Source organism: Lonchura striata, chromosome 6 (genome assembly GCF_050655825.1).
Source record: "Lonchura striata isolate lonStrDom1 chromosome 6, ASM5065582v1, whole genome shotgun sequence".
NCBI classification, from domain to species: Eukaryota; Metazoa; Chordata; class Aves; order Passeriformes; family Estrildidae; genus Lonchura; species Lonchura striata.
The window spans coordinates 15,093,918-15,116,732 of NC_140708.1; the positions used below are offsets into that span (position 1 = coordinate 15,093,918).

General features: G+C 40.3%; 1 long non-coding RNA gene across 1 annotated transcript in view; it reads right to left on the reverse strand.

Annotated features, from left to right (window-relative positions):
* Positions 1-553: 553 nt before the first annotated feature.
* Positions 554-22,815, reverse strand: part of LOC144246566 (uncharacterized) — a 63,843-nt gene continuing 41,581 nt past the window's right edge. The window contains exons 2-3 of the long non-coding RNA XR_013340224.2: positions 2,739-2,994; positions 554-978 (exon numbers count right to left, since the gene is read on the reverse strand). This is a non-coding gene — a long non-coding RNA (uncharacterized LOC144246566). The remainder of the gene's footprint in view (positions 979-2,738; positions 2,995-22,815) is intronic.

Genomic DNA, 22,815 nt, shown 5'->3' on the forward strand with positions numbered 1-22,815 from the left:
CTGCCGCCTGTGCATTTCAGGCTCGTCCTTCCCAGCGTGTCAGACAGCTCAGGAGCTTTGCGTTTCCTCCCCCTACCGCACAGCGCTCCCCCTTTGTCACCTCTGGAGTTAATCTCTCTTTCCCTGTGGGTGTAGTACGTGTTTTAAGGCAGCTGCTCAAGTGCTGGGTGAGCACAAAAAGCAGGGTTGTGTATGTAAATTACAGAAGTGGATGCTGCCGGCTCTAATTCTGGCCTTGCAGGGGCGCTCCACAGCCCTTCCCGGGTAAACTTTACATTTTGGGCTGAACTATTTCTCTTCTGGCACCTTCCTTCCAGCCTCACTCCAAATGGAACGCTGAAATTTTTCCTAAGTTTAATCCTAAACTAAGATTTAGTAAGGACAGAGCAGCACTTTCCTGGACTATCAAATCCTCAAATTGATACCAAATTTTGGTTTGGGAGCCCCTTTCCAGCTCCACTCCACCACATCTGTGTTGTTTCTTTCAACCTTAACACTGCATATGGCCATGGTTCTGCACTGCCAAGTAAAACAGACTGTGAAGGGTCTTGAGCAGGATCAAAGACAAATATAATAAAAATGATGTCTTGAATACAGAATTAAGTCCAGAAACAGAATGAGAGTTACAGGTACACTTTTGAGAATTGTGTGATGAGCCTTTTTGTATCTCAGAGCCTCATTGTTTAAACTGTAAGAAAGGGAATACAGTGACCTGCTAGTTCACAAAATGAAAGTCAACATAAGAGAGATCAGATACGGAGGAGATCTGAAAGTGCACCAGCATGTAAGATCATGAGGAAGAATTTGAATTTAGAAGAATGAAGCAGAAGAATATGTGACAGAAGGGTGGAAATTCCATCAGAAGAGGCCAGACTTACTGGCGTTTGAGATGTGATTCTTACTTACTCTGACACTTGTTTTCTTTCTGTTGGTGTAAGTGAAAATCCAGAGCTTTGGTGTCTATTGTAGTGAGGTCTCCTACAACACAAGAAAAAAAAAGTCAGTTTCAGGACATGAGTACTTTGTTTATTTAGAGACTTGTAGTGCTTATTTCAGAGTTTGTAACACTCTATAATTGTTAGGTACTAAAAGATTCATTATAATAATTAATATTTGAATTTATAATTAAGTTATTAATAGTAATAATTTATGCAAGGAATCAAACTTTCCTCTTTTACTACAACATATAATCATGTAAAGAACTCTCCTGAGACTTACAAATAAGATACTCATCTCAGCTTTTCCCCAAGCTGTTTCTTAAATAGGTAATTTTGTCAGAAGCAACCCAAACCTACCCATGGCCCACCCTGCAGCAAACTCAGCTGTAGAAGCCTTCTCACAGAAATTTGCCTGCTAAGAGATATCATTTCCTCCTCGATGGTGAACACCTGTAAAAGCTCCAGCTGGCCAAATCTGTGTGAGCGGGGCAGCAGCAGCCTCTGAATGCCGAGGGGTTTCTTGGTTGGAAGCAGCAGCTTGGATCCTGCCTGGGGGTGTCCCTGCACCTCTCTGTGGGGCAGCACTTTGGTCCCTGTGCCACCCGGTCATGCTGCAGAGCTGCCGAGCTGTGCTTGGAGCTCCTGCCGACACGAGCAGGGATAACAGCAGGACAGAGAGGCCTGGTAGGGAGATGGCAGCCAAATGCCCCCATGGAAGCTGGCTTTTGAGCTCCAGAGCGCTGCTCCTCCATGGGGCCGTGGCCAAATGCTCCGTGCAGGACCCCCTGCTCTGGTGCTGTTCAGTGCCTCTGTTCGGCCTGGCTGGCTTGCAGTGGCACAGAGTGCGCAGGTATGGGTGCTGCACCAGGTGGTTCTGCTGCCATCCCGGGGTAAGACTGCCCAGAGAACCGGGCGAACAGGAACGTCATGCACCTCAGCAAAAGGAGGGCAATGCCTGCACTTGGGCAGGAGCACATCCACCGGCACGGGCTGGGGCTGTCCAGCTGGAGGCAGAAAGATGCAGGCACACCGGAGAGAGTCCCCAGGGGCGATTGCCTGCCAAGGACAGGCTGAGGAAGGTGGGGCTGCTCCACCAGAAGAAAAGGCTTAGGGCACTTTATCGGTGTGTGTAAATAGCTGATGGAAGGAGCAAAGGAGCCATACTCTTGTCAGTGATTTCTGGTGACAGGACAATGGGCAATGGACATAAAATGAAATACAAGACTTTTTCTTTTAAGTAAAATTTTTTTAGAGATTTTTTTCTTTTTTTGCTGTAAGGGTGGTTGAACAGTGGGACGGGTTGCTCAGAGCATTGTGGAATCCTTCTATGGAGATTTTCAAAAGCTGACTGTACATAGTCCTAAGCAAGCTGCTTATGCAGCAGGGTTGGCCTAGATCATCTCTAGAGGTCTTTGCCAAACTCAGCTATTCTATGAGTCTATAAAGTATTGATGATTCCTGAAGGATCTGAAGCATTTTTGGCTTTTTTTAGGACTGATGTGCACCAATAAGAGGTATTTGGAAAACAGTAAACAGTTGTGAAAAAAGTTATTTTCAAAGCAACAAAAATAACAGTAATAAAAAAGAAACCTCATGAAGATACTGTTTTTTGAAAATAGGTGAACAATTCCTCAGTAATCAAAAGTATAAACAGGAAAACTTGTTTTTCTTTTCAATAGGCCATGTTTTTAACAACATGTTTTACATGTGTTAGAAATCTTATTCTCTAGGGAAGGTCAAATAGAGTTTGATATTAGAGGGTTAACTTCTAATTAGAAATTCTGCAAAATCAGAAAATACCATTATGAGGGGACTTGAGTTTCCTGAGGTCAGGCTCCAAACCCTGCCTCTCTTCCAGGCAGGAACCAGGTGAGAAACAGCCCTTCTTCCCCTGCTTCCCAGCCCTGCTACTTCCCAGCAGTGACATTCCCATAAATGGCTGATGCCAGGGCTTAAGGGATGGTGGTCTCCAACTCCAATGGAGATTTGCCCAAGGGGAAAGCTGGTCTGACTGCTGACTCCAAAAGGGACTCGTCCAGTCTCTGCCCCACAAGTCCTGTAAAAGAAACATCATGTGTTTTCAACAAATAAAGTTTCAGAGGGAAATAGTTCCTGAAGAGATTGTGTTGCCTTGCCCTGAAAGTGAGGATCCCAAGTAGTGCTGGCATCTTCCAGGAGACACCACGGGGTGTATTTTCAACCACACACCCTGCCTTGCCAGCTGCCTGCATTGACAGCAAAAGCACACTTACATTTAGCCCTCTGCAATGCTGGAAAGCCACGGGAGCCACAACAAGCCCATTATTGTGCTAATAAATAGGGTCAATGCCAGTTTTGAAGCTTACACTTTTAACTTGGCAGCTCTGGCACCCTCCTGCAAGAAAAAAACATCTCAGTCATTCACATGTCTGTGTTCATCAGCAGGGAAGAAATAAATCTGTGCTTAGCACCATTTCTCCTTAGGGTAAACTTTGCTATTGAAGTTTTCAAATTAGCTCTGAAGAAAAATATTTAGAAGGTTTTCTGGCTGTGCTGACTCCAGCACTCCACATATCTCTCCCAGCAGATTACAGGGGACTTTTGGACTTAATCTGTTGCTGGTATTCATGTGACAAATGAATATTCATTAGGCACCATGTTCTTACTTTAGATATCATTAAACACTGCAGTGGGGAGGAAAGTCTGGGGAGACAGTACTGATGACTTTCTTAAATCCTGGCAAGAAAAAAATGTCATTAAATAGAGTATTACTTTGCCATGGAAGAAAAAATCCTTCCATGCAGGAATTTGTGCACACCAAGATCTAGTGCCAGGAATGAAGCAGTGTCCCTATTTTCTACAGGTGTGATAATTGTCAGGGTCTTACATTATTTGGCTAGATCTCAAAACATCTCAAATAGACAGCAGCCTCATTTCAGTGGTACTGAACTGTGCTGGCTCTGAGGTGTCTTCCCTCCTTTCTGGTGTGAAATTTTCACCTTGCTAATTTCAAGAAGCATTGCACTGAAATTTGTACTGCAACTTGTATATTTTGAAGACTTTCATATATATTTACATTAAGCAAAAGTAATTCCAGTCTGGAATTGGAGTAAGTTTGCCTGCTATAAAGAATTTTACATGTTTTATCTGTTGCTAAAATAAAATTTATCCATCATGGCAGACCCTTCTGGCATCAAATAGTGTCTTCTGGGCTGTTCAAAGGATAGCTGGATGTTTTTGTGTGTAAAAATGCTGTTTTGAGCACAGGAAGAATATCCTTTAATTACTACAGACATAAAAAAAAAAAATATATATATATATATATATATCCATTTGTATAAAAATCATGTAAGAATGGAAAACAAATGATCTGTTTGCAGTCTCTGCATCAGATTGAAAAGTCAAACAATACATCTCAAATAATAAAAATAGCAACTGTTTAAAATCTGTATTTTCATACTGCTAGGGTGTTCTGCTCTTGTCAGTACTTTTAATGACAAACAGTGCTCTGAGCACACACAAGGTTGCTTTGCAAGCACTCTGCAAACTTCAAACTTACAACAGAAAAACTCTTTCAGGTAGAACGTGTGGAAACTTGCGTGCCTGGGAGCATTGTGGGAGACACGGGTTCTGTTGGGAGGTTTCTTCAGTCAATACAAATGTTTTCCTTCTTGGACATGCTAAAGAAAGGAACGTTGTAACAGGCTATGCTGGTAAAGAAGCTTATGTTCTTCAAAGCCCTAAGGGGGATAAACAGTCTAAACATCCATATCTGCTGAAAAATTCCTGCATTCAGTTTCTTGATCATTCATATTTAGGCCATGGTTTTAGAAACTATGCTGTTTTTCTATTTTCTGAGAGGAATCATCATCCAGGTTGTATTGAACATTTTTTTGCCATATCAGTAATCCTGATGAAGTTGTGCCTCTAATCTGCATCTGCTGCCTCAGGGAAGAGGCACAGCTCTCTCTGCCTTATTAGCAGTACCCCTTGTTTGGCCTGGCACCCCCATTTCCTCGAACTCCTGTTCCTTTCCCAGCATGTGCCCACCTGGCCTTTTCTCACCTCTTGTGACGTTCCCTTGGCCTCCCCTTGGCCACAGTTCCAGAGCTCTTCTGCCCGCTGCCAAACCTGCCGTGATTTATCCTTGCTTTCGCTCTGTCCTTCCTCAGTCCCTTCCCCCTTCTGCACTGTCCCTTGTGTCCCAAACCAGCTGGGATTCATTCTGGCCTCTACAATTTATAACCATTTAAACAAATGGCTTTTGCCCTGTCAAATGTTTATGCTTAACGTTATCAACTACTAAAATAAACTTCCAAAATCAGAAGCTGGATATCAAGACCTGTCTTCTCCATTATATATTTATTTATATATTATATATAAATTATATATCATATAATTATATATTTTGTGTCTCACTTGGAGAATGGAGGCTAGAGAATGCATTTCTGTTCCCAGATTTACCAAGGCTACAATACATGAAGGTAAATAAACATGGATGTCAAATCACCAGTTCAATAAATAGCTTAAGCTTGACAGTAACTATGTGAGTAACACTCCCATGTATTAAACTCAGAGTAGATGCTCAGAACTTGTTTATTTAGTTACTTGGGAGAAGAGCTTTAGTTCCTCAAGTGCTCAGAGATAAATGAAGGTGAGTGCTTTGGTGAACAAGGACCTGACATTGTTTGTCTATAAATAAATATACGAGATAGAATGTTTTGTTCACTCAAAATTCTATTTGAATAAATTGTACATAAAAGAACATTTCTTTTTCTTGAACCCTGTTTTAGAGGCTATACCATGAATTATTTATTTACATCAGACAATAAAAAACACTAAAACAGTTTAAAAATATTTTTCAATGAAAGTGTGAAATCTACATTTACAGCCTGAGACCTCTCAACCTCCAAGAAATTGCTATTCATTTTGTTTAAATACAACAAATACTCATTTTCCTAAGTGCCTGTGAACTCTATGTTGCAGCAAAAAAATGACCCGGGGCTTTGTCTGAAATTGCTGTTGTGCTTTCTAATTACTTTTAACATGCAGAGCACTGTTCTTCTCCAACTTCTCAAAAAAAAAACCTGTTTGAAATTCAGTAAGCTTTGATTTAAAGTGATTGGTTTCCACCTGGATGGAGTGAATTTTCTACTTGCAAAGTTTATTAGTACATTAAAAGATGCAAATTAATTCATAATTCTTTCAGCTCATTCTCTTGGGAACAATTATACAAGGAAATTATTAATGTACAAGAAAACAACAGTTAAAAATCTCAAAGGGCAACAGAGGTGTGGAATATATAAAAGCATTTAGACCTAGCTAATAGCAGGACTCAGTTACAATAATAACAGTTCATAAACCAATTTTAATTTTTCTGTATTTGTAAACTGATAGCAGCCACATGGTGCAGACAGGAAATCAAAGGCTGGCAAAAGGGGTTTGCAGTCAAAGGCCCTGTTCTCAGTGAAGGGCTGAGGAAACTCAGTGTGAAGTCTTGAACTTGTGCTACCAGGGTTTCCAAGGATCCCAGCCAAAGGTGAGGTGTCAGTGAGCTCAGCTGTGCCCATGGCTCTGCCCACACCATCCCAGGGGATTGCAGACCAGGCTGTCATTTCAGTGCAAGCCTTGGCTCTCTGATAAACAAGCCCCGTACTTTCCATCTGGATAATGAAACCCCCTGGGATCCAAGTAACATCTGATGAAAAAAGAGCAAACAGACCTGCTTTTTAGGCTTCTTTGATCCATCTATTTTTTGTCCTTTTATTTAAGGTGTTAAACAACTCTGCTACTTTCAATTTTTCTTTTCATAATTTATGCAGCATGCTTTTAATACTACATATCTGATGAAAATTTCAAATATTCTTACAATCAGAGTCATAACAGTCTCTTATCACCAGGACACCTGTAGTGACTCTGGGCTGTCTGCTTGCAGCACTCCCTGACATATGGCTGTCAATGAAAGACTGAGAGGGAAACACATGCTCTCAAAATACTGTAAGACAAGCACCACTACTGAGAGAAATTTGTCCTAAAGAAGTTGCCCTTTTATAACTTTAAGCAGAGCCACATAAACATAATAAAGATCAAATCTCTGCTGGCAAAGTTTAATACACTGGTACAAGACAAACAGAGGCCTCACATGAACTGAGAACAAGGTTATGTTATGGAGATGCAGGAGTAAAATAACTTGTGTTAGACTTGCTCACACATGCCTTTCTCTACGGGCTCTAAGGAGTACTGTTTACAAATGAAAAATATTTACATTTGTAAAAATACCATGCTCTATAAATATTTCTCTCAACTTTCAGAATAGCATAAGAACTGAAATAATAAATATCTAAATAACATGGATTGACAAAATAAAATCCTTAAGAAGAGTGGACACATAACTGTTCTACATACAAGTCACCCAGACAGAAATCCAGGTTCTAAATGCAGCAATATTTATTGAATTTTCTTGTGACAGTGGGCCACTTCCAAAACATCCTCCCTCAAAAAAATTCCCAAGTTCCAAAAGAAAGACTTTGTTTTGATGATGCATATAAAGGAAAATAAAAGTTTCTACATGTTAAAAAATGGTAGTGTTGAAAATGCTGGATGAATTCCTGTTCTGTTTTGCTTTTGCAGTTGCATGACTAATGAATGTATTTCCTTTTGCCAAGTGAAAATAAGCTTCCAGGGAACAATTCTATTTCACAATTCAGCTAAAACTACTGAGAGAAATCACTGATTATTGCCCATCTAATGCCATCACTCTGTATATTTAGAAGAACATATGTACTCACTGGAAAAATAATTAATGTAACACCCCTGTGCAACTCAAATTCCACTAGCCTCTTTTAACTATTTTGCTCTCTGCTGGTTTCTGCTAGAGACCAAAATCCCCATGAATTGAGAGAAAATGAGGTGCCAAAGAAGAACAGGAAGAACATTTCTGAGTGACAGAGGCCACAATGGTTAAACAGACTTCAAATGAAAATTCAACTATTTTAAAATGCATACCATTATTTTCCTGAGGTCAGAAGAATAAAAATTATTTTTAATGTCATGTTTGTTTTTGCCCTTAAAAAAAATTCAAACTACCAAAAAACCTGAAGCTAGAATATAGAAAACTCCAGAGAAAGGATAATGTCCTATGAAGAGGTCTGTGATATGCAGGGGGTAATAAGAGAGTAAGGATAGAGAACAATTTTTATAAGCAAAATTTTCATCCTCTAAGACTTTGCTTGAGGCTGTGAAATGTGAAACAAGCTGATGGCATCAGTTTGATTCTGAAGGGTCATGTACCTAGATGAGAAAGCTGTGATTTTACTTAACTTGAGATGGCATTTCTGTAACTTTAAGGACAAGTAGGACAGAGATAGTCCATGTCACCATTGAAGTGATTTCTTGTAAGGCTAGCACCAAGGTTCAGTGGCTGAGATCCCTCAGCTGGTGCCTCTGTGATATGCCTCTTTGGCAGCAAACCAATAATGTCAGCCTAGTATAAATGTAAGTGCCAGATCCATTTTTTTCCCTTTGAAGTGCACAATCCTAATGGATCAGGGCAAAGCCCTGGAGAAAACAATATTGAAGTTAAATATCATCATTGTTCTCAAGAAATTATTTTAGTAGCTATTCTAATTAATCATGGTCATTCCCTGTCTGTATAGGGACAGAGAGAAGTGTCACATAAGGACAGTCTTTCAGAAGTTTTCCCCCTTTAGACATGAGCATAGAGGCTTGACTTAACAATCCAATCTCAGAAGGCAGATAAAAAGGTGAGTGCTTCTCTAAATATCAGGCTCTTGTTTGGTTACTGTGTTTTTGGGATTTGGCCCTTAGCATTGAGAGACTTTGCTGCTGATTACTACCAAAGCAAAATCTGTGATATAAATGTGTGAAACTGTGAGATGCTGAAAGAAATCACTGTGGAAATGCAGGGATGCCTCATTGATCCAGCGAATTCACTTAGGCCACTGAAGTGTTTCCATCCCTGTTATCAAAGCATTGCTCATCTGCCAGAGGTGGCCAAGTGAGACATACCTCAGGTGGTGCAGTTTCCTTCCCAGTAACCAGAAAGCAAATGAACTGAAATTTTGAACCTCAGCATTAAAAATAATCTTTTCTTTGAAATGGAAATTGTTTAAGCTGTGATGAGAAATAAGAACGAGTGGTGAGCAAGTGCCATAAAAATACCTTGGTTTAGTTTTAAAGATATTTATGGGAAGATTTACTTACTGCTAAATGACAGAGAACAGTTACAATCTGTTATACTTAATTTACTACTACATAAGTGAAAATGTGCTAAGAGCAGCACACTTGTTAAATTAAACCTCACTTAATGATTACACAGCACTTGGGAATAAAATCTAGTTAAAGAGTAAGCAGTAATGGATGTTTTCTATAGAATCATTCCTTTTGGGAAAATAAGACAACCAAAGCCCTTTACACTTTTGCTCATAACTAAAAGATACAAAATACCAGGAAGAAGAGAAGGATGGATCTCCTCTTTTAGTGAACACTGGAGTTCACTAGAGCTACCATGGGAAGGTTACTGACTCTGACTCTCCACCCTATTACAGTGGGTTGCACTGAAGTCAGTACTATTATCTTGCTGCATCACTCTACAACAGACTGAAAGAAATCAGATAAAATCCTGGACTGGATACTACCTATTATCTACCCCCTTTGTAATTTTTTTTCTTGTCGCCACGGTATCTAAAAAGGTGATTATTAAATCAATAGTAATAACAAAATCCCAAGACTCAGAAAAAAGTATTTTCCTCTTTATGGGAGTGGCAATTTTAGCTGAATCAGGGCTATTCTTTGGGTAGGGTAGACAAACCTTGTCCTGGTTTAACCCCAGCCAGCAGCCAAGCCCCAAACAGCCACTTGCTCACTTTGCAATAGCAGGATTGGGAAACAATTGAATAGGTAAAAGCTGGAAAACCCATGGATTGAGAAATAAGCAATTTAAGAGGGAAAGTAAAAGCCACACAAACAAGGAAAGAAAAACCATGGAATTAGTGTAACACTTCCCATGGGCAAGCAGGTAATCAGCTATCCCCAGGGAAGCAGGGCTCCATCACACCCAGCAGCTGCTTGGGAAGATGAAGATCATAATTCTAAATATCCCTCCATTCCTCCTTCTTCCCCCTACTTTAAATACTGAACATGATGCCAAGCCAATCATTCAGAAGGGTCAATGTGGCTTTACCCTCATCTATCTCCTTTTCCGAGATGGTACCTCTTCAACAAAATATGACCTTTTTGCATCAAGTACTTTTGCAAAGGAACTTAATTTAAAAAAATCATGAAGAAGCCTTTACAGCAATGCCAGTACATGAATGTAGGGTATGATTTTTGTTACTATCTTCTTACATAGGATTTTTATAAAAGCATTGCTCCTGTAGTTCAGGGGCCATTTTGTGGCTATCCCATGTAGCAGCAGGAGTGGCTGGCTATGGTTCAAAGCCCAGTCCCCTGTGGATGGCTTTGCTAGAACCTGCTGGAGCATAGCTTGGTGCTAAGATGAGGAAGAGCATAGTTTTGAGACTATCAACCCTTCATGTGCTAACATGGGATGAAAAGTACTGATAGCTGGGGAGCTTCCTGCACACTGTCTTTGGGTGTGGCAGAATAGCTCCACAGCAGAGGCATTGTGGAGGACTCAAGAGAGTCTCCACTGTGGATGAAACTCCAGCTAAGTTATCCCAATTCACAGCTATGAACCAATGCTTGCTTTTTGTCCCTGGCTGTCAGAAACCCCTGCACATCCAAGCTCCAAACACAGCGCTGACAACTTGTAAAATGGATCTTGACTCACTGTGTACATCCATATCTTTGGCACTGGTGATGCTGCAGCATCAGATCATTATTTTTTCTTTTTATACACCTGCAGTAATTGTGTGCTACTGGCCAAGAAGGTTACAGACATATTCACTCACATTTTAATGATCCTTCATCAGAATGGGTAGAGCCTGGGGTCTTAATGAAGACCAGTATTCTTTTTGTCTCATAAGAAATTTAAAATACATTTTTTGTGGTTTGTAGTATGATCACTAAGGAGGCTGGAATTAGTGAAATTACTATATGATTAAGAGAAAAGCATTCTAGCCTTTTCTGCTCATTAACAAAGGAAGACTGTATATAAAGAAGATTGATTAAAAGTTTATGTTTCTTTTCATGCAGACACCACAGGTAAGGAATCTGAATAGTGCTCAGCACTGATCATAAGAGCTACCAAAAGTTGAGAAATCATCCTGTGGAGAGAAACCTTTCATCCATGATAAATCATAAATTTTGAAAACTGCAGTAGTTTTTCAAACGAGTTCTTAATGGTATTAAGGACCTGCTCATGCAGGACCCATGCAAATCTATGTTTGCAAAAAACACTTTCAATTTCAGAATTTTGTCCTCAGATATGGCTGTATTTATTATTTTCTGAAATTCTTTCAACTCAGTATAGACTTCTGCATTTAAGATGAGGCCCAAGGACAGAGCCTCTTATTCTCCTGTCCTGTGTGCTATGACTTTTTACTTGAAGTGGATAGAGCTTTTCTGATTATAAAAGGCAGCTGTGTTTTTTGGGTTTACAGTGGAAAGTCATTCTCAGCTGTAACTGTGGAGCAAACACAACCTGCACATAATAATGCTGCTATGTAATTTATTAATCTCAAATGTTCCAGCTTACTACAGATACCCATAAAATCATATTGGCAAATGCACAGGCTCTGAAGGGCATATTATATAGAAAATGTATACAGTAGAAGCTGCTGCCTGTGAGGACTTAGTATAACTAGATAATGTGCTTAATAATATTTATTCATAAAAGGCAGGCTCTGCTCTGCAGTTTCAATCTTACAAATAATTTAACATGCACCTAGGAAAGTTGAAATATCCTAGTAGCAAAAAAACCCAAACCAAACCACACAAACATTCAAGGATAGGGCCCATATTTTAAAACATGAAATAAATGGCAATGTGCAGATTTTACATAGGCTATCTATACCTTCTGTGTCTGTTTTCCTAAAACTCAAGGTCTACCCATTAAGCAAAACAGCACAATGGACCAATAAAGGTAAAAAATGTATTTGAGTAACCATCTTATACAGATTTACTGAATTTCAGCCTGAAAAGGACTTCTGTTCAACACAGACCAAATGATTTCACAATCAACTGTGGCACTTCTGATCAAGGGGAAATCTCTGGATTTTCCTTCAGGAAGACACCCAGTCTGTAAAGGGCAAATTGCTACATCCAGACTGAATCTGAGTCCATGGCTGAAATCATAACTCTGGTAAATGTATGGGTCACTTCCAGTCTGTGTGTCTCTAATTTGCACAGAGAATACAAAACTGTATTCCTATACAGTTGTAAACTATACAAAAGTTGTAAACTCCTCCCAGTTGTAAACTATACAAAACTCCCACCACATCTGCCTTCAACTCATTTTCTCCTTTCTCTATTCCCATATGCCCAGGGAACCTTGCAAGTACTTGGTGATGTATCTTCAGGAACTCACAGTGTAATTTGGAGTACTTCTGCAGAACACTGCTGGGAAGCAATAAGGATACAGATTTCTGTTGCAATCTCCTAGAATAACACTGAGAAAATCACTGGAAGGTGGGAGTTACCAAAGGAACTAGAAGCTGCTGAACATCAAGGACAGCTGGTTATATTTGTTTCCTTTGGCTGCCTCTGTCTCACTGTCTACCACAGTAAAAATGGGATTTAGTGATAACTTCTTTTAACATGAATAGAAATAGTTGATTGTAAAACAAAACCTAATTAAATATTCAGTAATAAAATGGTCAAGTCACTAAATAATGCATCTAGCTGGCTCTAGTGCTTGACCTTTGCAAAATTCCTTGGAGGTGAAGTGCAAACTATTTTTTTTCCCTGATGGTGTATTCCTGGGGAAACACTGCTATGAGAGCATTGTATTTCACAGAGAAAGCAGCTCATTTTTTTAGCTTTAATTATGCATGTTCTTCAGTGGGTGGCCTTCTTCTTTCTTAGTAGGTACTGAATCAATACCCTGGCATAGTGCTAATGGGCACTGTGCTACTTGAGGTGCCATCTTTCAGAAAAGAGACTGAAAGCAAGGTCTTGTCTGTTTTTGATTTTCCTGGCTCTTGTGGCTTTTTTTTTTTTTTTTAATAATAAAGGTGTTAGCATCAGTGCCTTGGTTAGGGTCCAAGCTGGATAATTACATTCTGTCTCCCTAAATTTTGCTTTGTGCAGTTTTAATTTAATATGGTGCCTTCTCCTCCTGCCCTAAGTTGTTTTGTGTCATTGCTGGGCACTATTAAATAACCTCCATATTTCCCCTGAGACAGCTACATTTAAGCTGTGGCTAAGGCAAAGCCTGTACATGAATTCCGTGAACCGTTCCCAGAGAAGCAAACACAAGCTCACTTGCAATTATTACATGCCAATATTTACCTGGACAAACTCCAGCTTCTCTGCTCCCCTCCAGTAGTTTACATTCATTTGGAATTTAACCACCCAAATGAAAACAGCAGCTGTAGGGAGCACTGTCCCTTCTCATGAGGGCACAAGGCTCAGGCTTGGGAGGACATTTTCAGCAGGCAAATAGTTTTATCCTCTGTATGAGAACATAAGATGCTACAAGCAACCTTTCTCTGCAACAACATGTGGTATTTAGCCATGAGCTGCAGAGGGATGCTGGGCAGGGTTATTCTGTCTCAGTTGTGTGGCTGCCTTCCCATTCATCCCTCTTGGGGGATCAGTTTGTCATTCAAGGGCAACTGAACGGGTCCATGAGCTCCAGGGCAAGTACTCCATGTGCTATTGCCCATGCTGCTCTCAAACACTGCATTCTGAATGCTTCTACCAAAAACTGGATCAGTATCTAGATGCAAAAGCATCCAGGAGAAATCCACACTGGACCACATTAATCCCGAGAAGCAAAAGGCATCAATATAACATGGTTTTTCATTGGCATAAAGCTCTCTGTATGTATCTACAGCAGTGTCTACTGCTGCTCAGGACTGAAGTCAATCAGGTAGGCAACACTGTCATGAGGTTTTCCATTTGTGTGTGCTTTTAGGAGCTGTAAGATCAGGATCATGTTACAACAGTAGGTAGGAGTGATCTTATGACACAAGTCCTTCTGAGGGTGTAAATCAAGGCAGGCAGGTTTCCATCAGCTTGACTGAAAAGTAGGTTAAAACCAAGTATTACTTACAGAAAATTTCAGATGCAAGCTGTGTAACCAGAACCATCCAAAACAGGCTTATGGATAGAGCTTATTAAATATTTTTGAATGAATGTATTTGAAATCTTTACTCGAAAATAAAATCATAAGAGCATAAGAGCAAAGCTCTATTGCTATAAATCAGCAAGACTCCACTGATTTTTCAATTTACTCTATTTGAGTAATCTTAACTATGTATTATCTCACTCAGCTTTAAAACATTGCCAGAACTGCAGGCTTTAAGCTTTTCATATAGATAATATTGTTACTCTTGCTTCCATATTTTTTCTTTTTTTTTTTTTAATACAGTATGCTTTTATTGTTTAATTTAAAGCTATTCAACCTTCTTCCTGCTATCCAAAGACATTTTGTATGTAAATCCAACAGTTTGGACCCAAAATCATGACCATCTGCTTATATATAGCATGATCCATCAGTAAAGGGAATCTCTATTAAGCTCTTGACAGGAGTCATGTGACTGTGCAATGAACTTGGTTTTCATTTTCCTGATGGAAGTGATACTGTTTCTTTACTGGTCCCTATTAATATTTTGTGATGCTCTACAACAACAAGAACATTACAAGAACCTTCATTTTGAAACCATGCCCTTCACCTGATTGTGGCTGTTGCTTTATCAGGTATGTAGTGTGTGTCTGGTCCTGGCATGCTATTAGGTGTCAGAATTAAATGTCTTTCTAGATTTGTTTTTTATTCATTCAGTGTCTGAGGGGGAAGATAAGCTGCTAAGTATGTTGCTTTTCAATATGCTGAGCTATCCTTGATGTGACCCTCAGAAAAAAATCCCCAAGCAACAAACCCCAAACCAAAACCCTGCAATACCAGGGTTTCAGAGGTGCAACAAAGCCAAACAGCTGTAGAAAAAATGAAGCCAGTCATTGCTAGTAGAAAGTAGAAATTAAATAATTGAAGAAACCAGCCTTAAGTACTTGCACCAAGAAAAGACTCGAGTAGGTTTTAAACTTGCATGAAGTTTCTCATAAACTGAGGGACCTTGACTGAGATCCTGAGGGACCTTGACAGTAAAAAACCCCTTAGTTTAAAGAAGGTGTGTGGGCAAGAGCAAAGTTGTCGACATCCTGCTTTGGGTGAATCACTTTCCCTCTAATGAGAATATCAATGGCAGTGCAGTACAAAGACAGAACTCTGCAGCCTGCAGAGTTCACTCCTGGCCATTAACATGCAGTACGTGGCAGTAAGAAGTTCTTACTTTATAATCTTTTTTATAATCTTAATATTGTAGTCAAAATATCCCAACATTCTTTAGCTGGCAGAGCCTAGTGCACTAGAGATAGATACTTTTTTCCTACCTTAGATACAAAAGATACTTTATTTGTCTTCATTGAGATGTATGGCAAGTGCTCCAAGTTCATAGCACAAAACTGATATATGCTATATTAAATCTACAGATAAAGTTGCTAGAGTTTACTGTTTTTATATACACGGTTGTACTAGAAGGTAAATGAAGAAAAACTGGGTCATTAACATGTGTAGTGGTGACTTTTGAATACAGTTATGTGCTGATGTGCCTCACAGACAGGTGTTCTGTCCACAAAATTGTTCGAGTCTAGGGTTATGAGACTTTGCACTGCTTATCCCACTAGGGCTTTATTCCTGCCCAGCACACATGAGTAAGGATTGTGTATGCAAATTACAGGTCTCTACAAAGCAGGTATCTGTATCTGAACTCTCTGGCTACGTTCTCATTTCAGCCATGGGGAGAAATAGCCATTTCCAGTTTTATCTGCTCCTAAAGTAGAAATTGAACCAGCACACATGGGTTATACTGTAGCCACAGCCACTCTTATCCCTTGACTCTGGGAGTGTGCACACACTAGCCCTGAGACACATCCAACCCCCAGCCTCTGGCTGAGTTCTGTATCACTGAAAAGGGTGGAACCTGCTGGTGGTGCTCTTTGTAAGGCATGTTAAATACAGCTTCTCTTTAGCTCTATATAAAATGGCTGGGTATGAAGGCAAACAGCAGTATCTCAGTAGGAATGAGGAGGAAACCAGGCAAATCTGTACAAAATGTGGCACATGCTCCTGTAAGAACACACACCTTACATCACTCAGGTGGTGGGCACTTTACGAGGAGACCGCGTCTAGACCAGTTTGGGTGAAATCCTGATTCAACTGAAACCAAATGCAAACCATGCAATCTTGAATAAACTCAGGACTTCAGCCTTTTTCTGAAGAAATGGCACATTCCTAATAAAACTACCACAAAGGAAACTCTGGGCTGCTCTTCCAAGGAATGTCAAGAACCTTAAGCCCATCTTGGTAGCTTCACTGATTGTGATGTCCATACCACAGAGTATAACAGGGATCACAGACTGGCAAATGAGAGCCTCAATCTTGGGCTCTCAGAAGGCTGATGAGTTTGAATCCTCCAGTGAGAAAAGAGCTGCTAGAAGCTCTCCCTTCCATCTCTGTAATGCATGGAGAGAAAAATAAATCAATATTTTTGCACTACCTCCCAAGGAAAGCAGCAGATGCTTTTTTATTCAGATTACATTTTTCAAGCCTATCCATAGTGTTCCTGCTCTGGCCACAAATCAGTGGCTGCTATTGAGCATTTTGACAATTCTGCTACATCTAGTAATAGCCAGTGGCAGTGGACAGCACAAAAGAAAAATTAGGTTATGTGAATTTAGCTAGCCAGCTAATTCTGAGCTCTGTAACAGTCAGCAGGAAGAACTTTTAAGTGGTGTATGTGAATACAAAAATCAAAGATACCTGATCTGTGTGCAAACTGTAGCCTGACACACACAAAAATGTATGACCTTTAACTCCATTAAATACCTGTCAGCCAGCTGTGCCAGGGAGGAATCTACATGCAGTGCCTGTGATATGTTGATTCTCTTTTCAGGTCATCCAGGGTTCGTATCTTTTATTCTAAATGTTAGAAAATGGATTGACTACTACCACAGCACTCATGTAAAAGCAACATATCTTATCTAAGTGATACAGATAACAACACCTTTCATCAAATGATCCCAGGGGTAATATGGATTTTATTCACAATAGCTCCAGCCCTGCAACAAATTCTTGTTTAAATCTATACACAAGCTGCTCCACTGAAATCTAATCATATGTGTAAGCCCTCTCAGAATCAGGGACTAGCACTGAACAAGAATTATGTTCATCTCTGCTGATAACAAGACTCTGTTAGGGGAAATACAAAAAGAAACCCTGTTAACTCCTTGAACTATTTGAAAAAATTTGGATGTCACACCCATGTTTTGTCCAAACCAAAAGGACCATCATCCTACTCTGTCTGAAAGTACTCCTAGATAATTACACAAGATATGCAGGATTTTCTGCATCTGAGAAGATGAATATTCTTCTGGGAAAGTCTGAGCTTTTAAGTGAACTCAAATGGATTACTAATGCTTTAGCAAAGCTAGAAAAGCCTGCATTATACAAATGAGGCATAAGAATGGAAGAAAGAGTGCCTGATGTCCTGAGAGACCCCAATTTTATACATCATACCCAGTGACCTCAGAGGCAGAAAACTATGTAACATGCCACAATAAAATTCAATAACCCCACCTTCCTTGAGACTGTTTTACTAAACTGCTGGGTTTATCAACGTGGAGGTCTACTTGCAATTTGTTTGGCAACAGCTAGTTTTATTAAGCTTCTAAAAACCCATACCTCTAAATATACAAAATAATAAACACAAGATAAAAACATTACTAATGTGCATGCTTTTCCCCTTCCCTAGTATACCCCTTCCAACAGTTTGAAAGCAGCATGGAAATATCTGTATGATTGTTCTAACATGCTATAGTGAAGAAGCATAAATCCTATGCATCAAAGTTGAGATGCAGTGTGCCCTCCTGTTCCACTGGCACAGAAGGAGGGGCATACTTACCAACCTTATAATTCGGTTGAGGTAATGCCTCTTAAGTACACACTCCCTCCAGGGCAGTCATTTATCAGTGTTACCACATAACTGCTTATTTTGAGCTGTTAATGACAATAGAGTTGTCTGCCAAGAGTACTAAAGCTCCTTCCTTCTGTATGAGTGGAATTCAGCAAATTAAATCTAGAGGAAGAGATCTAACCTCTAATGGTCTTCAGGGGAAACTTTTCCCTGTGTTTCCTAAACCAGTAAAAGAGCCCAAGCTGTGCTATTTGGCAGCTTAACCTCAGAGGAAGTGCAAAGTAAAGAAATCTCTGAAAAACAAGTAAGTTCCGCTGCCAAATCCTCTTCGCTTGGAATAAGTATTAGGTAACAAATCCAACCTTCAGGCTACATACGCTATAAAAAAACAACCCAACCTCATGTGAAAATCTTGAAACATCATGAAATGAAAAAACTGTATCAATATTTTACTGGATGTCTAGACCTATTTGAATGTCACTCAAGTGATTATTTTTAAAATACAGGGATTGAGGTGGTGAGAGAATAAATTGACCAAAATTTGATCTCTCCACCTACCTGGTTGCATTTCAGAAAATGAAACTGTACTATTTTACACTGATGGCTTTATAATCTTGTGTTTCCATGAACTCAAAAGTCTCCTGTGTCCTTGGAAGAGATAACACTTGCTCTTCACTCAGCCAGTGATGTGGACACACTCAGCAAGCACTCACACCTGTTTGTGTGGCCCTGCCAGGCTGCTGCCCTCTCCATGTGGGTACAGTGCACTCAGCAGCCTCTCAGGACAGAGCTGCTGTCAGCTCAGCCCCAGCCTGGCAAGCAGGAGAAGGCAGAGCTGCCCCCACACCTCTGACTCATTCAGGCACTCCCCTCAGCAGTCAGGAACCAGGCATATGAAGGCCTCTCTGGCTCTCCAGTCCTCTTTCCCTGCCTGGTACCTTCCCTACAAAGTGTGCCTAATCTTACAAGCTCTGAGGAAAGCCATCTCCTAGATGAGCCCCAAAGAGAGTCCAGAAGCCCCAAGGTTGATGGCACCATCTTCAACAGCTCTAATCTCTGCCAGCACAGAGCCATGGAATCTCTGTTCTCCCAGCACCTCTACTCAGGATTATCAGGTTCCCTCCCTTTCATCTTACTGGGGAAGATGGGAGAAACCAAAAGCTGGCAGCATCCCACCAGAAAGTCCCTAGTGTTCATAGAGGCGGTATTGCAGAAATTTTATAGGTCCATGGAAGCAGAAATAGATCCTTCCATGCCCACCTCGATGCTGGAAAATCCATTCCTCCCTCTGCTTTACCCTTGGAAACACTTACCCCAGGAAACATTCACCCCAGTCCCCTTTGCCCAGCAGAGCTTGGTCCTCCCACTACCCTGTTGTGGCACTTCCCAATCAGCCATGAGTGCCTTCAGAAGCCTGAGTGCCACAGAGGATCAGACCTGTCACATTTTGTTTTTCCATCCTGCAAAGTCTTTTATATTTCTCTGCATTTAATAATCCACAAACCATGCCCCACTTTCAGACTTAAATCCTTTTGATTCCTTCCATCCAATTGACGAGGGTGTCTTTTTCTTAAGTATATAATTTAACAAAACCTATATGGAATATACTCACTTGTTTCAGTGATCTGGAAAATGTGCTTTGTCTATTTTCCAGAGAATGTGCACATTTCAGATTTCCCTTAAGCTTTTGTAATTATTTCTGATCTTGATGGTTTTACTTTGTCAGCCTAGCTGATACCAACCAGATGAGAGAAACAATTTGAGGGTGGCTTTTGTCCAGGAGGTAGCAGAGAAGAAAACCAGCAATAAAATTCTGGTAATTTCTCATTTCATAGTAGAGACATGTTGTGGGGATTTGCATATTCTCTCTGTGAAACAAATAGAGCTAAAATCAGATATGGCAAGAAAGGTTTGAAATGCTGTTCAAGACTTCAGATATCATGATTATTAAACAAACCTTTTTTATGAAGATTGCTCAAAGCATCATTTCAGGCATCTTGCTCAGTAACCTGAGCAAATTTTCAGAAATACCATAGAGATTGACATCCTGAGCAGAAGTTTATGTGTAGAGGTGTGTGCACACTTCAGAGAGCACACACATGGCCCATGCACAGTTTAGCCCACAATCCTGGTAGATAAAGGCTAGTTCTGTGGGGCTCATAGCATGCTGAGACCTGCTTTAGGCATTTCACCCATCTCTGCATCCATCAGCTGGCCTCAGAGTGGAAGGAAAGATGAGAAATAGAAAGATACAGCTTGTAATGGCTGAGTCATAACACTAAATGCCTCTAACTCAAGCTAACAGGGTCATTTAGAAGGGATGACTTGCTGTGCATCAGCTGAAGAAGAGAGGAAATTCTGGGTACTTAACATTTTAGAATAATACTCAGACTTTCCCTTCAGCTGCGTTTAGTGTCTGAACAAACTCCAGGGCACAAACTCCACTGCCAATTTAATACAGGCTTCTATTTGCAGAGACTCATTAACGTTGTGCACAACTGCTTCAAAAAAAGGTTAAAGTCTTGGCAGAAAGCAGCAATAGCAACGATTGATTCAACTCTAGAAACTCTCCAGCACTTACACTGAGTCCTACCAGCTGGGGAAACATTGAGGCATTAAGCAGAGTTTTAAGCAGACACCAAAGCACAGAGCCACAGCCAGTGGCACAGAGGGGCTGCAGTCATGGACGGGTCAACATCATGTCCCTGCAGTCACCACAGTGTCCCTTGCTGGGCCAGCTGATGCAGCCTGCAGGGCAAAGCTGCTGGCATCCCAGCTAACTGCTCTGCAGCAAATCAAATCTGCTTATATACTTTCCTTAACTGCATGCTTTAGCTCTTTATAAAAAAACAGAGCTTTAAAAATGAGACACCACAATTCTGTGCTAGAATAGGCTTATACTAGGTCTTATTCTATACAAGAATACTATGGATTTCTTCTCTTGTAATTCCTTTGGATGTGGGGCTTTGACTGTTTCTCCTTTTGTAGATACTTGGGCTCATGAAAAAAAAAAAACAACAAAACCAAAATATATAGGAAAGTAAGTACTGAAAGCAGGTTCTGTTCATTCACAAGATCATTGACTTTAGAAATAGCTTGGAAGAAGCTCAGGAAAAGCCTTCAATTCAATTAGAAATTACCCAGAAACAACAAAAAACCAAAATTGTGGATCTGGAGAGGCACTGGCATTATGCAAGTTTTGATCAGTTGCTGGGCTTGATTGCCCAGGCCCACCTTTTATCACCTGCATCTTGTCTTGTTTCAGATCTATAGCATATGTTAGAGACTCCATGTTAGTCCATGAGCAGATATTATTTTCTAAGAAGCTATTGAATCATTTCTGGGGATGAGATTTAGTATGAAATGCTTTTTATGTCCCAAAGTTCTCAAAGCACTTTAGCATTCAAATGTAGTGATAGAGATGGCTCACACTCTCACTGCTCAGCTGTAACCAGATGAGGAATGGACAGCAAGAAACATTTAGTTTCCCCCCCTTAATTCTACATAAATATTTAGAAAAATAATTGAAGTATACCTCTCTCCATTGAAATGGGAAGGGGAATGTAGGTGGAAAGAATTTAATTACCAAAGCTGAAATCTGACAGGGGGAGTACATCACACTTTCCAGTGATATTCATCTGCTCTAAGTGCTGCTTGCATACAGCATCTACAGCAAGCAGTCCGAAATCACTGCCTCTCCTGGAGAGACTCATGCAGCAGGAAGATTGGTTGGTAATTACCACAACTTAGCATGCTTGAAATCCTTAATTATCTAAGGGCTATGGGAGGAACACTGGGGGCCTCAATTCTTTACCTGCAGGGCAGTGGGATGGCTGAGAGCTGTGTGCCCTGTCTGCTTCTCAGCACTGCCATTACAAAGCCCCACAGAAACAGCTCCTTCCCAGGAGCCATGGAAGCTCCGACATGGAATACCGTGATGGCTGAAGGGCTCTCAGAGATGCACAACTATGTTTTCAAGCTAAGGTACAGCTTAGTACCTCATCTCATGTCTGGAGGTACCTAAAAGTGTCACTAAAAATGTCACCATCTTTATTAATTACTCTTATATTTATGTCCCCCCAACGCCAAAAACTCATAACTGGAAACAGTGGCAGGCAATGAGTTGAACTTGTAGAATATATTGTGCTATATTAATTGAAGAATAATGATGATGCAAGGGATCTTGAATGATCACCACATTTAAGTTCCTGCCCTCAGACAGACTCAACTACACCTTACAGCACTTTTGGTGAAAAATAGTCTAAACTATTCTTAAAGCCTTTTAGTCCTGGTGAGACCACCTACCTAAATAAGTCTACTTCATTATCCTCACTGTCAGAAAGCATTTCTTCTTCTCAAATGCATATCTTGTTCTCCTGTCCACTGTAAAAATGCAAATGCACGTACTAAGTGCATTAGTTTGGACTAATGCTTTCTTTAGAAGAGTGAAAGAAATAGGTGTTGTCTAGCATTACATTTATGGAGATGGGCAAGAAAATATGGTATTGGGAAGAAAAGGCAGACAGCTGAAGCATCAGGCAAAAATGAAAGTTATTCATGAACGATGTTTTGTTGGGTGAATGAATGCAGATTTGATGAGATTCAGAAGTAACATCCTGCAGGGTCAGCAGGGAAACCCTAATTCGGCAGGATGGCCTTCCTCATTATTAATTAGAGTTATGTGCTTGATTAAAGAGGTACAATTCTTCCTAGTACTGCAGGAGGCCAAGAGGAAGCCTGCAGCATACATTCAACCTGTTTCTACCTCTCTCTTGCTCACA